Source organism: Chenopodium album, chromosome 11, assembly GCF_948465745.1.
Source record: "Chenopodium album chromosome 11, dcCheAlbu1.1, whole genome shotgun sequence".
Classification (NCBI taxonomy): Eukaryota; Viridiplantae; Streptophyta; class Magnoliopsida; order Caryophyllales; family Amaranthaceae; genus Chenopodium; species Chenopodium album.
This window is the reverse complement of record NC_137844.1, coordinates 22,039,662-22,056,064: the sequence shown is the minus strand read 5'-3', so window position 1 is coordinate 22,056,064 and position 16,403 is coordinate 22,039,662. Positions and strand designations below refer to the sequence as shown.

General features: G+C 42.8%; 1 non-coding gene across 1 annotated transcript; it reads left to right on the top strand.

Moving 5' to 3' along the window:
* Positions 1-15,639: 15,639 nt before the first annotated feature.
* On the top strand, positions 15,640-15,745 carry LOC145569673 (small nucleolar RNA R71). Its single transcript, XR_014096234.1, has one exon. It is a non-coding gene; the product is annotated as a small nucleolar RNA R71 (small nucleolar RNA).
* Positions 15,746-16,403: the final 658 nt, after the last annotated feature.

Genomic DNA, 16,403 nt, shown 5'->3' with positions numbered 1-16,403 from the left:
TTTGTCAAAATCTCAAGATTAATTTAAAGTGATTAAATTAATAGTGAGAAATGCCCTAATTTATTTTGTTACACCAAGTTAAACCAATTTTATTAAAGAATGATTCTTGGTAATAAATTTGGTTAATTGCTTTGGATGAATTATTTAAGTTGGACTTGTTATTTTTCATTTTTCCTCAAAATTGATTCTAAAATTAATTTAGAATGGATTTATAATGTCACACACAAAATTCGATAATTTTCGAAGCATTAGCACGCAACACGAGGCCTAAAAGCCCCGAGCTAGCTCTCGGCCAGCTGGGCTGCTCACGCAACCCATATGTGGCTGCCGAGGCTGCTGGGTGCTTCGTTCTTAGGTGCGTGGTGCTGTGCGTCTGTGTGTGTGAGGAAGGGCATGGGCTGCTGCTCGCTGCCAGCAACATAGCGCACCAGCCAGCAGCAAGCAGCAGCATGGCGCAGCAGCAGCATAGTGCTGTGCGCGCTGTGCGTGCTGCTACGCTTGGCTCGGCTGGGCGTGGCGTGTGCGAGCACAAGCAGCCCATGGGCATGCTTGGTGTTGCGGGGTGCGAATGGGTATGTTACGAGCTTGTTGTTCGGTACGTACGATCCCATAATTGGCACAATAACCCCGGGTTATTAAGGCGATGCTATTTTAAAGTTAATTTTAGCGTTGCTTAATATGTAAATAAGGGTAATTTTGGGTTCCAAGTCTTAGTGCTAGGCACTTAGACATTATGGAATACGTAATTTTGCTTATATTGTCGTTTTAATCATTTTAATTACTTTGTTTATTTAATTAAAATTTTGGAGGCTAGGCCTCGGGTTTTTGAGCGACATTTGCAAAATTAATTTTGACAAATATTTGGGTTCACCGACTTAATTAATTGGATTAGTTAAGATTGGATGCGGAATTTAGTGGGAGCGTCTCTTAGTTATTACCATAACCGGTTAAAACAACTTTGACTAGTTTAATTAGGCGTGTTAATTGGATTGACCACCTAGATTAATTACTAGTTCTCGCGCGGTTTTATGCATTGTTACTTGTTTGATCGTTGTAAAATGCATGGGCCATTCACAGATAGTGAATGGATGAATGGAATGTAAAATTCTCTCACAGGTTTTATGAAATGGAAACTAGTGGGGCCCGATTAGGATAGAAAATACGGACTGTGATCCGTGATGTATTTTTGTAAATCTAAATACGGTCTGCGAACCGTTGAGTATTTTTGTACCTTAATATTTAGATTAGTCCTAATCGTAGATATTAGCAATTATATTATTTGGTCAAGTCTTGAAGACGGGGTTCTTAGAAGACGAAGCCATGAAGTTGCAAATGAAGACCTTTTGAAGACTTGAAGATCTCAAGGGGTATGCTAGTTGCCAAATGCATCTCTATTTATGTTTTCGATATATATTTATGTTTATATATTTGAATTATATGTTAGATGCATTGTTAGGATTTCGAATGTTGAGATGATTAATTAAGTTCACTTAAATCAACCAACATAGAAACCCTAGGTCCCTTAAAATTGAGTAAAACTTGCCATTCCAAAACACACTTACCAACCGAACGAGGGTAGTGGTGGGCTACGCCAAAGCGAGGCATCACTACTTCTCCAAGGAACGTAAGGCATACTGGATATGCAAGTGGTTTTGGTTATACTCAACGATATGAGTGATGGAGTCCTAACATGTCGTGGAAAAGTGAATAAATTGTTTAGAGAGCATTGGATGCGACGATTTATTCAACCAAGAATGGCTTGGAGCCATTAGCAAAGCGTTGCTTACCTTAGGAGATTGAGTGTTAAGACAAGCCAAAGCATGCTTAACCACTCTTTGTTTCTTTGGGTCTTGGAATCGACTTATTCTCACCAAAATTGGGGACAATCTTTAATGTGTGAATAAGACGTTTTAAATAAGTTTGATTAAAATGCATGATTTCAATCTTATTTAAGTATAATGAATGGTTTTTCATTTCAAATTCTTTCAATTGTAGAATCATGTCTTCAAATAACTCAAACAACCAATTCTCGTTACGCTCAATTCTCGACAAGGAGAAACTGAGTGGGCCAAATTTTCTTGATTGGCAAAGGAATTTGCGAATTGTTCTCATGCAAGAGCAAAAGGAATATGTCCTTGATGAGGAAATGCCCGAGAATCCCAATGAGGAGGTAACTCAAGCTGCCCTAAATCGATGGCAAAGTGCCAATCGAGATGTCAAATGTATCATGTTGGCCACAATGTCTCCTGAGCTTCAAAAGACTTTCTTTGAAAAGGAGACGGCTTTTAAGATCATTTCTAAATTGCAGAATATGTTCCAAGAGCAGGCCCGAACTGAAAGGTTTGAAACCCACAGGCAGATCCTTGAGAGCAAGCTCAAGAAAGGAGAGCCAGTCAGCCCACATGTACTCAAAATGATTGGATTGTTTGAAAACATGGGAAGGCTTGATGCGGGGTATTCAACCGAGATGGCAATTGACATCATTCTCCACTCGCTGCACAAAGGCTATGATCAGTTCAAGATGAACTATAATATGCATAGCATGGAGAAAACCCTCACCGAGCTTCATGGTATGTTGAAGCAAGCTGAGCAAACGCTCAAGGATGAGGGAAAGCATGATATGCTCATGATTAAAAAGGGCAAGCCGTTCAAATTTTCGGGCAAGAAGAAGAAAGGCTTTAAGGGGAAAGGTAAGAAGAAAACTTTTCCGCCTAAGTCTAAAGCTACCAAGGATAAGAGGGTAGCGTCTTCTAAATCTGATTCCGAATGTTTCTACTGTAAGAAGAAGGGACATTGGAAGAGAGATTGCCTCAAGTTCAAGGAAGATAAGAAGAACGGAACCGTTGCTTCTGAATCAGGTATATTCGTTATAGACTTTAACTTCACTAGCTTAACATCATGGGTATTTGATACCGGATGTGGCTCACACCTTTGTTCCAATTCTCATGGACTAAGGAACGCTAGAAGGCTAGAGAAGGGAGAGATTGAACTCCGGGTCGGCAATGGAGCCAGAATTGGTGCCGTATTCGTAGGAACTCTCATTTTGTCTTTGCCCACCGGGCTAGTTTTGGAACTCGATAATGTTTATTATGTTCCTAACATTACCAAAAACATTATTTCAATTTCGGCGTTGGACGCCAAAGGTTTTGAATTTCGAGTAAAGAATAAAGAATGTTCATTTTATCTCGATAATGTTTTATATGGTATTGCACATTCTGAAAATGGTCTTTATGTGCTTTCATTAGACAAACAAGTTTATAATGTGAATAATGATACCAAAAGAGCTAAGACCATGGAGTCAAATCAGACTTACTTGTGGCATTGTCGTCTTGGCCACATTAACATCAAACGCATCAAGAAACTTCTACAAGAAGGTGTTCTTGACTCTTTCGATTTAGAATCGTTTGAGAATTGCGAAGGATGTCTATTAGGCAAGATGATTAAACAGCCATTCTCCAAGTTGGGAGAAAGGGCAAGTGACTTATTGGGTCTTATACATACCGATGTATGTGGACCAATGAGCTCAACCACAAGAAATGGACATCGATATTTCATCACTTTCACAGACGACTATAGTAGATATGGCTATGTCTACCTCATGTCGCACAAATCTGAATCATTTGAAAAGTTCAAAAAATTTCAGAGTGAAGTTGAAAATCAGCTTGGCAAGAAAATCAAAGCCCTTCGATCGGATCGAGGTGGTGAATACTTGAGCCAAGAATTCGATGACCATCTGAAAGAAAAGGGTATACTTTCAGAATTGACACCTCCAGGAACTCCACAATGGAACGGAGTATCCGAAAGGAGAAATCGGACCTTGTTAGACATGGTACGATCAATAATGGGTCTTAGTGATCTTCCTATCTCTTTCTGGGGACACGCACTTCTAACTGCGGCACTAACACTAAACCATGCTCCATCAAAAGCTGTAGAAAAGACTCCATATGAATTATGGACGAAGAAACCTCCTAGGTTATCTTTTCTAAAGATATGGGGATGCGAAGCATATGTCAAGAAATTGATCTCTGACAAACTTCATCCCAAATCTTACAAGGTTTACTTTGTGGGCTACCCAAAAGAAACCAAAGGGTATTACTTCTACAACAAATCGGAGAACAAAGTGTTTGTTGCTCGCGATGGTGTCTTTTTGGAGAAGGAGCACCTTTCCAAAATGACAAGTGGGAGGAAAATCGAACTCGACGAAGTTCGTAAGGATGAGCAACAAAATCATAATGACAGTCAAAGTGCTCAAACAGCATCTGTTGACGCAGGTCAAAATGATCAAAATGTGCAAAGTCGAACCGACAATGCAAATGCTCAATCCATTACCCTACGTAGGTCTCTGAGGCCGAGATCTCAACCTGATAGATATCTTGGTTTAGTATTAACCGAGAATCAGGACATCCTGATTATGGATGGAGATGAACCAGCAACCTACAAGCAAGCGATGGCAAGCACCGACTCTGCTAAATGGCAAGAGGCCATGAGATCTGAAATGGATTCCATGTTTGAAAATCAAGTCTGGGACTTGGTTGACTTACCCGAAGGTTATACACCGATCGAATGTAAGTGGATTTTCAAGTTGAAAACCGACAAAGATGGAAATGTATTCATTTACAAAGCTAGATTGGTGGCAAAAGGTTACAGACAAGTTCATGGTATTGATTACGATGAAACCTTTTCACCAGTCGCAATGCTTAAATCCGTTCGGATCCTCCTAGCGATTGCTGCATATTACGACTATGAAATATGGCAGATGGACGTCAAAACCGCCTTCCTTAATGGTTATTTGGAAGAAACTGTGTATATGACACAACCTGAAGGTTTTGTCGACCAAAACAATGCTAGGAAAGTTTGTAAGCTTACGAAGTTCATTTATGGATTAAAGCAAGCAAGCAGAAGTTGGAATCTGCGTTTCGATGAAGCCATCAGTAAGTTTGGTTTTATCAAGAATCCAGATGAATCTTGTGTTTACAAGAAGGTCAGTGGGAGTGACATCGCCTTCCTAGTCTTATATGTCGATGACATATTGCTCATTGGAAACAACATTCCGTTGTTAGAGTCTGTAAAGGCCTGGCTTGGAAAGTGCTTCTCAATGAAAGACTTGGGAGAGGCTCAGTACATACTAGGCATCAAGATCTATAGGGATAGATCGAAAAGGATGATTGGATTGAGTCAAAGTACTTATATTGATAAGGTACTTGCTCGATTTGGCATGGAGGAGGCCAAAAGAGGTCACCTGCCAATGTCACATGGCATAACCCTAAGCAAGAAGCAGTGTCCACAGACACCTGATGAGCGGGTAAGAATGAATCATATTCCATATGCTTCGCTTATTGGATCTATCATGTATGCCATGATATGTACTAGGCCAGATGTGTCGTATGCCTTGAGTGCTACGAGCCGTTACCAATCAGACCCAGGAGAGGCGCATTGGACTGCGGCCAAAAATATCCTAAAGTACCTGAAAAGGAACAAGGATAAATTCCTGGTGTATGGTGGTACAAAGGATTTAGTTGTGGAAGGTTATACCGACGCAAGCTTCCAGACAGACAGAGACGATTTCAAATCGCAATCTGGATATGTGTTCTGTCTGAATGGAGGGGTGTTTAGTTGGAAGAGCGCAAAGCAGAGTACAACTGCAGATTCTACAACTGAAGCCGAATACTTGGCAGCTGCTGAAGCAGCTAAGGAGGCTGTTTGGATTCGTAAGTTCGTTGGCGAACTTGATGTTGTACCCTCTATAAAGGGTCCAATAGCCCTCTATTGTGACAACAATGGAGCTATTGCTCAGGCCAGAGAGCCTAGGGAACATCAGAAGGTCAAACATGTCAAGCGGCGATTTCACATGATTCGAGAATGGAAATCAGAGGGTGAAATCAGAATTTGCAAAGTTGGAACGGATGACAATGTAGCCGATCCACTTACTAAACCTTTGCCTCAAGTGAAGCACAACAAGCACGTTGAGACAATGGGAATCAAGCATGTAGGAGACTGGCTTTGATTTCCTTGTTTAGTGTTTTAGTTAATTTTGAGAAAAGTTAATGTAAGACACTAAGGAAAACCATTCATGTTTTGGAGTAATATAAAATTTCATGCAACATTTTATTACTCCGTTATGCTATTTAATTGTGGTTTAGGATTAAATAATGAGTCCATTCGATTCTGAGAATATTCAAAATAGGGTATCAAGACCAGTCTTGGTAAGGAAACACCTATTAAGTGAACATTGAATATTATAATCGAAAATTATCCCTAATCAAGGTCATTTAAACGATGGACGATTAATGACCAATTGAGATTAGTGTGCAGTCTGATTTATAGCACCGTTTCATGTGCTACGAGGACATGATTGTCATAAATCATTTGCACAGGTATTGGTTTAGAACCATACTGGATCGACCTATGAGAATACTTTAAGAAATTAAAAATTTGTCATAAGTATACTTCTCATTATGGCTATCGGAACCTATTTCCTCGACCATGAGTAGTGTGAGTTCTCTTGTTTGAGTACTAGTTCGCTTTGATGTTGTCAAACGTCTGCCGTAATAGGGGATTATAACGGCAACACTCGGGCGGCTAGGTCCTCTCAGTAAGAGGAGCTACATTACAAGACTGGGAATGTTCCCCTAGTAAAATAGGGAAGATGTCTTTGTTGTATACAAGGCCTCTCGTAGAGCGAGACTGTAAAATGCATGGCCGTGCTCGGATGGATTTTAGAAATCATATGTTTATTGACAGTCGGACTCGGAATCGAGAAACACTTCTGGACGTAATAAGGATGACAAAAATAAATCTTACCTTATAGTTCATGAAGAGACATTAAGCGACATAGGAAAAGGCTGTACACAAAATGAGCACTTGTCCGGAAGGACAAGTGGGAGATTGAAAGGAATGGTGTCCTTCGAACAAGTGTACTATTCCGTTAGCGGGTTCAGAATTATTAGAAAGCTAATATATTCAGTAAGGTCAAGTGATCGGAATGCCTGGGTGGAGGCCGCTTCCGATCAGTAATATTAATGGATAATTAATGTTACAGCTTAATCTTGACTGAACCCTTCGGGTCACACCCAAGCATTCAACAAACCGAAACGACGAATTAATTCGGAAGGAATTAATGAGTCGACCGAGTAATATTTATTTAGACGTCGGAAATTCGAGCTTAGAGCGTCGAAACCGAGCGTCGGAAGTCGAGTCGAAAAATAGTGAAAGACGAGACGTGAAATAGTAATAAATCAACAAAAGACCAAAATACCCCTAGCATCGGAATGCCCAAGCAAACCGAGTGATAAGGGCGTATAGCCTAGCATGGTGGCTAGCATGCGCACCAAGCCGAGCCTAGGCTGGCTGGTGCGTGCTAGCGCACTCATGCTAGCATCGCAAGGCTAGGCGCTGCCTAGTGCGTGCTAGCATGCTAGGCGCAGCCTTGTGCGCGCAATGGCTAGCAAGCCATGCCGCAACAAGCTGCTGGAGCTAGCACGCTAGGCGCGCCAGCTCGCCACAGCTAGCAGCAGCATGGCTAGGCCATTGCTTGCTGCCTAGCAGCGCTGGCCAAGGCACAAGGCCAGCAGCAGCAGCCCGCACAAGCATGCTGGGCGTGCTGGCCAACAGCGGCTGGCAGCCCGCATGCGAGTGCTGGGCTTGCTGGGCTTGCTGGGCGTGGCTGCCACGGACAGCAGCACATGGCAGCCCACCTTGGCTGCCTTGGTGCCCAAGGGTGGGTGCCATGTGGCTTGTGGTCCTTGAGTGTGTGGGGAGTGAGGTGGCCGGTTATGGGAGAGGGAGTGGGGAGCAAGTTTGGTCCCCCCCTTCTCCAAGTGGTCCTCACCTAACCACTCACATGAGCTTGCCACTTGTTGATTTATTACTAGCTTGATTATTGATTTTATTTTAGCTTTAAAATAAAATGGAAAAATCATACTATCCCACATTGATGGGAGAGTAAATGATACTCCCATCATTTCCTATAAATACCCAAGTATGGGCATTGGGAAAGATGCTTGAGTAAGAGTTGGAAAAGGCATCACAATTAGTGAAAACCTTTGAATTCAATATAATTACTCGGGTTTTGTTGGTCGGGTCTTGCTAACCCCAAGACATTGGACCTAGTCGGTTTTGTTGGTGCGGGTTGACTTCGTTGGAGGTCTCCGTGCGAGCGGGACTTGAAGCTTTCAAGTAAGAGCTCATTTGGAGCGAAGCACGCATCAAAGGTAATTAGCTTATCTTAATCTTGTGATTAATTTAATTATGTTTATGGTTTTATTTATTGCGAGTGCGGTCTTGGTTTTGGGTTTGTTTCCGCGGTGAGTCGGACTCACCAAACCCCAACACATATCTCTATCTTTTCCCACCCTTGTGCAAAAAGGGAAAAGAACCTCACCCCCTAGCTTCGAGGCAATCCTTGAAATCATCCCACCTAAGGAAATCTCTCCCGTCTTGTTCCCATTCTTAATTGCCTCACAACAGAGCACAAACCAGTACCCCATGTTGAGCCGCCCACTTAACTCCTCCTTTGTGGCGACCCAAAGAGTGAAGAGCTCTTCATGAGAGAGCTTGCTCAAATCCTGTTTGCTAAACACCGCAAACCCCAAGATGCGGTGAAGGATGCGGAGTACTGGATGGATAATTTGGCTTGCCACCGAGTACCGAGTACTAAACTCATCCATATCGGTAATTGTCCGCCACCAACGGAAAGCGTCGTACTCGGGGAAGAGCTCGGTGGATGGGGCAAGAAGATCGGCGTCGGGGTTAAAGTCTAGGAGTTCATTTAGACGCCGAAGAGAGATGACATGGCGGGCATTGAAGAGTTGGAAGGAGATTTGGAACTCGTTGTTTCCAACGGGTTCCTTCTCAAAGGAAGCTAGGAACTCGTAGGTGGGTTCCTTGAAGGTTGGGTATTGGTGTTGAATGAACTCACTCATCCCAAGGTTATCAAGAAGGGACCGAAGGTCCTCATCTATCCCCAAGTCACGCATTGAGCGTTGATAGTAGTGTCGGGTGGGGTTAAGCTTGCGTTTGAGGAGTGTTTGATGGATGGGAGCATGGTGTCGGTTCACAAATTTTAAGGTGGGAAGAGAGGATTGTGCTTGGTTTAGATTTTGAGAGGAGGGTTGGGGTTCATCAACTGATATTCTAGGCTCCTTCCTGCTCCTCCTACCACTCATCTTCACCAACTTTACTTACAACCCAAAAAGATACCGAGAACACCAAGGAGTGATTCCAACACTCAAGAATACCAAATCCTTCCCACACAACAACAACAATTGAAACCTTTGATCTTGCTATCTGAAAAGGGGTTAGGAGCAACAACTTTCCAAATACAAATAGAACAAGATAAAACAACTATGACAACAACAATCAACGCCAAAATTTGCAATACTCAATCACTAAAGAGAAAATCACTAGGCAAATTTCAATATCAAGCATCAAAAACTCTCAATCAACATACATTTTCAATCTCACATGCATTAACAATTTTCAATGCTCAAAATTAAGCTAGTGATCACTCACACAATTCTCAAAATCCAAGTCAAGTAATTGCTAGCCAAATTTCATGCAAACAACAATATTCATCAACAATACTTACAAATCACCAAGAAATTCTCAACAAAATCCACAATTATAAGCAAAACTATCTCAAAATCACACAAAATTCATACAAGCTCAATTCTTGCTTAACAATCCTAAAACATGATATTATCTAATCAATTAAAGCCACAAAGTACTCAAGGATTAGGATTATACCACAATTGAAGAGCTTGAAGACCTCCAAGAGCCCTCACGCACCACCACCTCGACCACCAAAGAACCACCACAAACTTGGTGAAAAATGGATGATTTTGAGAGGGGAAAGTGATGAATTTGTGAGAAAAGTGAGGGAATGTGAGGGATTTGGTGAAATTTCGAGGAAATAAGTGAGATTAGAGGGGATTTGGGAGGTTAGGGTTTGAGTTCTTGAGGAGAGAGAGTGAGAATCGTGAGTGGGAGTTGTGAGAATGATGAAAGAAACGGGAAAAAGAACACTTAAGCCCCGATAAACCCAGATCTGCGCGCCCGCGCAGGTATACTGCGCGCCCGCGCGGATGGCGCACACACGTCGCGCAAAACCTTCTGCCAAAATCTGGAATTTTTGCCTTCAATCTGCGCGGGTTCTCTCAGGCCTTCGCGCCCGCGCACAGGGTCCTCATCAATATTTTCTCTTCAAATGCTCCTCACTCACTTCCTAGTCTCCAAACCCCAACTTAGCTCCATATATAACACCAAACGGCCTGCAAAAATAGTCCTTAATTACACATCTAAACTCCATACAATCATGCTAGATGCACCGTTTATCAAAGACACAAATACAATCAAAACTCACAAATCCCAATAATCGAAAGTTGTATATAGAAAAATGAAAGCAACATGAAGAGAAGAAAGTAGAAGAGGGTTAGAAACTCGGGTTGCCTCCCGGAAGCGCTTTTGGTTAGCGTCGTTAGCTCGACGTTCTTCGAGATGATTAAGGAGGGTGGAATTGACGATGCACATCAATTAGAGTAATTGAAATTGGTTCATCAGTTGGGGATCCTTCAAAATAAGGCTTGAGGCGGTGGCCGTTGACTTTGAAAGGGGAGTGGCCATCTTGGAAAATTTCATATGCTCCATACGGGAATACCTTCGTAACAATGTATGGCCCACTCCATCTTGATCGGAGCATGCCCGGGAAGAGCTTCAACCTCGAGTTGAAGAGGAGTACCTTTTGCCCTTTGACAAAATCTTTCTTGATGATTTGAGCGTCATGCCACGCTTTTGATCTTGCCTTATACATACTTGCATTCTCACAGGCACTCAACCTCAACTCCTCTAGCTCATGCAACTCTAAAAGCCTTTGCTCCCCCGCACTTTGGAGATCCAAGTTGATTTGCTTGATCGCCCAATGAGCACGATGCTCCATCTCCATGGGCAAATGACAATTCTTCCCATATACAAGCTTGTAAGGGGTGGTCCCAATTGGCGTTTTGAAGGCGGTCCTATAAGCCCATAGAGAATCAATGAGTTTAGAGGACCAATCCTTCCTCGTTCTGGCAACTGTCTTCTCCAAGATCACTTTGAGCTCTCTATTGGTGACCTCCACTTGACCACTTTTTTGGGGGTGGTAAGCAAGCCCTCGCTTGTGAGATACCCCATATTTCTCAAGTAGGCGAACGAAGGTGTGGTGCTTGAAATGTGACCCCCCATCACTAATAATTGCTCTTGGAACACCGAATCTTGGGAAGATCACTTTCTTGAAAAGGTTAACCACCACCTTTGAGTCATTTGTTGGAGAAGCTACGGCCTCCGCCCATTTGGACACGTAGTCAACGGCAACCAAAATATATTTGTTCCCATTTGAGGAGATAAAAGGGCCCATGAAGTCTATAGCCCACACATCGAAAACTTCAAGCTCTCAAGGATGGGGTTTTGTGGCATTTCATCCCTTCTCGAAATATTCCCCACCCGTTGACATCTCTCGCAGGTCTTGACAAACATCCAAGAATCATTGAATAAAGAAGGCCAAAAGAGCATTGATTGAAGAACTTTTGAGGCGGTCTTTTGAGCACTCATATGCCCACCACAAGGAGAAGAGTGGCACATATGGAGAACACTTTGAAACTCGTCGTTGGGGACGCATCTCCTCAACAACCCATCAACCCCTCTCTTCAACAAAATCGGTTCATCCCAAATATATCTCTTTGCCTCGTGCTTGAGATTTCGACGTTGTTGTGAAGTGAAATCCGGAGGTATGGCACCACAAGCCAAGTAATTCACAATATTTGCATACCATGGTGCCGACTTCACCTCAAGAACATATAGCACATCATCCCTTAGAGCATCCTCTATTGGCAAACCATCATCCTTGAACCTTGCACCGCCCAACCTTGAAAGGTGATCCGCCACCACATTCTCGGCTCCCTTCATGTCTCTCATTTCATAATCAAAGTCTTGGAGAACTAAAACCCATCTCAAAAACCTTTGTTTAGCTTCCTTCTTTCCTATCAAATATTTGAGAGTCGAATGGTCGGTGTACACAATTATCCTAGAACCAATGAGGTAGGTTCTAAACTTCTCAAATGAGTGAATAACCGCTAAGAACTCCTTCTCGGTGGTTGTGTAGTTTTGTTGGGCATCATTGAGAGTTTTGGATAAATAATGTATGACATGAAGCTTCCCATCCTTTCGTTGCCCAAGAACCGAACCAATAGCCTCGTCGCTTGTATCGCACATGAGCTCAAATGGCAGAGACCAATCCGGACCTTGGACAATAGGGGCGGTGCAAAGGGCCTCTTTCAACCTACAAAAAGATTCTTGACAAGCATCATCAAATATAAACTCTTTATCTTGTTGCAATAGGGATGTGAGAGGCTTTGAAATCAAAGAAAAGTCTTTTATAAAACGCCGATAGAACCCGACATGGCCAAGAAAAGATCTCACTTCCCTCACGTTGGTGGGGGGAGGAAGTTTCTCAATGACCTCTACCTTGGCTCTATCAACCTCAATGCCGGCATGGGAAATTTTGTGCCCAAGAACAATCCCACTTTCTACCATAAAATGGCACTTTTCCCAATTCAACACGAGGTTAGCCCTCTCACATCTTTCCAAGCAACGAGATAAATTAGATAGACAATCTTCATAAGTGGCTCCTCCAACGGAGAAGTCATCCATAAAGATCTCTATCTCATCCTCAATCATATCACTGAAAATAGACATCATACAACGTTGGAATGTTGCGGGAGCATTACAAAGCCCGAAAGGCATCCTACGATACGCATAAGTACCGTAGGGACATGTGAAAGTCGTCTTCTCTTGATCCTTGGGGTAAATCGGGATTTGGAAAAATCCCGAATAACCATCAAGGAAACAATAGAAGGAATGCTTTGTAAGCCTCTCCAACATTTGATCAATGAACGGTAATGGAAAATGATCTTTGCATGTACTTATGTTGAGTTGGCGATAGTCAATGCACATGCGCCAACCGGTTACAAGCCTAGTGGGAACTAGTTGATCATGATCATTTTTCACTACCTTCATTCCCCCTTTCTTAGGCACAACTTGCACGGGAGATACCCAATCACTATGAGCAATTGGGTATATAATTCCCGCATCAAGAAACTTAGCCACTTCCTTCCGCACAACCTCTTGCATGGAAGGGTTAAGCTTCCTTTGCCTTTGCCTAACGGGTTTGGCATCTCCCTCTAGATCAATTTTGTGCATGCATAAAGAAGGACTTATACCTTTGATGTCATCAATGGTATAACCTAAAGCTTTCTTGTGTTTTTTCAAAACATCGATCAAGAGGGAGGTTTGCTCCTCCGTTAGGTTGGAATTAATAATTACGGGGAAAGACTCATTAGAACCAAGAAATACATACCTCAAGCCCAAAGGTAGAGGTTTCAAGTCTACCTTTGGTGCTCCCTTACCATTGGTGCTCTCCTCTCTTTCCTCAACTTGAAAGAGATCATGGGTGTGAAAAGCCTCTTCCTCCATGCTCTCATCCATGCACTCGCTCTTGCTCTCCTCTAGCAAATCCTCATAGAATTGAATGTCGTCCTTGTGAGCACCTAGCTTAGAATCATTCAACAATACGCTTTCCAGGGGATCGTTAGAAGCGTGCAAATGGGAACGAGAAAATTCACTAAGCATGGTATCTAGAACATCTATTCTAAAGCATTCATCACTTGAGGAGGGTTGTTGCATGACATTATTCAAATCAAACTCAATTGAATCATTGTCAATTTTCAAAGATATTTTACCCTCTTTCACATCAATGATGGCCCTAAAAGTAGCTAGAAACGGCCTACCCAAGATAATAGGAATCATCTCATCCTCGTCCATCTCTAGCACATAAAAATCCACGGGGAATGTGAACTTTCCTACCCTAAGGGGAATGTCCTTAACCTTACTCATGGGAAACTTAATGGACCGATCCGCTAGTTGGAGAGTAATGTTAGTGGGGGAAAGGGTTCCTACACTAAGCTTTTGGTAGACGGAGTAGGGCATGAGGCTCACACTTGCTCCTAAATCACACAAAGCTTTGTCAAACTCAATTCCATTAATAGAACAAGGGATGGAAAAGCTACCCGGATCCTTCAACTTGGCGGGAAGTTTGTTGGAAGGGATTGCACTACAATTGGCGGTCAAGCTCACCGTTTCACACTCCCTTCTCCCACTCAATAGATCTTTCAAAAACTTAGAGTAATGAGGCATTTGTTTCATGGCATCAACAAAAGGAAGGGAAACATGCAAATTCGTAATCACATCCAAAAACTTCCCAAATTGAGCGTCATGCTTAGCTTTCACGAATCTTTTGGGAAAAGGTAATCTCTCCTCTCTAGGTTGGAGATTTAGGGCCAAGGGGGTGGTTTCTTTCTCCTTTTGCACCTCAACATCCTTTCACTCTCAACATTAGAAGGCTCTTTGGTTCTCTGATCCCCTCTCTCTAACTCTACTTCATTTTGGGGTTCCTCCTCAACTAAGGGGTCACTCCCTACTACCTTCCCACTTCTTGTTGTCACGACATACAAAGGTTTTGGGTTGACTCCTTGACTAGGGATAGTAGAAGAGGAAGAAGAAGAGGAATTAGAAGCAAGTTGAGCAATTTGGGTTTCAAGCATTTTCATATGAGCATTGGCTCGCTTTTTATCCTCCTCATTTCTCTTCTTTTCCTCCTTATGCATTTTCATAATGGCATCTAGCTTAGCCATCACGGGATCATTTGGAGGGGCCTCAATTTGAAGAGGTTGTTGAGGTGGAGGAAGTTAGGATTGATGGAAACCCGGAGGCCTATTGGTTTGGGCATAGTTAGAAACATTTTGGCCCCTATTGCCTCCGGTGCCTTGGTTGGGAACATTGCTTTGTCGATTGTTTCCCATGTTACCTTGATCACCAAAATTTTGATTTTGATGGTCATGGCATCGGGAGTTGGGTTGTTGGTTTTGATAACCATACCCCCTTTGGTTAGAGTAGCCTCTTCCATTGAAATTGGAAGGGCCTCCCCCACCATGGTATTGGTTACCATAACCACCACCACTTTGGTTCCAACCACGGTTTCCACCTTGATTCCAATTCCCCATTTGATTGGAGTTTGGCCTCAAGTTCCCTACATTTTCCATTCTAGGAGCAAAATTCATAGCATTGACATCTTCCACATTATCATCATGTTCATAGGGAGGGGGTTGAACTTCACAAGCATACACACAATGGGAGGTATCATGATCATAGGTTTCACAATTTGAGCGAAACATGCATCCTTGAGACATTTTATTATAAGAAGAGGGGGAAGAAGTGGTCATACCATTGCCTCCCTTGGTTGAAGGGGAGGCATTACCATGAGGGTTGAACCTTTCTCTCATCATTTCGTCCATTTGCTTGGCCATCTTGGAGATTTGGGAAGAAAGGTTGTTGCTTGCGTTGGCTTGCTCCAATGCATAGACACCCTTGCTAGAAGTAGCCTCCTTTTCTCCTTCATACCAATCATCATATTGCTTTGCGGCCTCCTCTATGATGCATTCCACTTCATCCTCTCCTTTGTTCATGATTGGACCGCCGGCTGCGGCATCTAGGCTTGTTCTCCCTTGAGGTGTGAGACCTCCATAGAAAGTGTGGATGAGTTGATACTTGGGTATCCCATGATGTGGGCATTGACATTGAAGCTCTTTGTACCGGTCCCATGCCGCACTTAGAGTCTCACCACTCTTTTGGCGAAAACCTTGAATTAAGGACCGAGCCTCGGCGGTCTTCCTATGGTTATAAAATCTCCTCAAGAAAGCCGTAGTTACTTGGTCCCAAGTTGTGAGAGAATTAGGGGGTACCTCCTTCTCTAGCCATTCTAGACCTCTCCTAATTAAAGAAAATGGAAACATCTTGAGGCGGATATACTCTTGAGTCACTCCATTGGCTTTGATTGTGTCACAATACTTCTCAAATTCTTTCAAATGCTCATAAGGGCTCTCAAATTTTCCACCCGAGAATTGTTTCCTCTCTATTAAAGCAATCAAATTGGGCTTGATTTCGAAATTGTTGGCTTGAGTGGTAGGGGTTAGGATCCCACTTTGGGCTCTAAAGGCTTCGGGAGCCCCAAGACGACTCAAAGGTGTATTCTCTCCCATTTTAGAACCTTCTTCACTTTCGGACTTAAAGATTGAAAAGGGGTTGATTCCGGGACTATATGTTGAATTAGGACTATCTAAGTCTTCACTTGAGGGTGAAGATGGTGGAGTATCTTCCAATTCTCTTACTCCTTCTTTCGTTGGGGTGTGATAATTTCTACTCCTCGCTCTCGCTTCTCTTCGAAGTAAGGACAAAGATCTCTCTAGCTCCGGATCGATGGGAATCAAAGACCTTGAGCGGGTTCGTCCTCTGTTCATACAAAAAAGCTAAGGAGAACG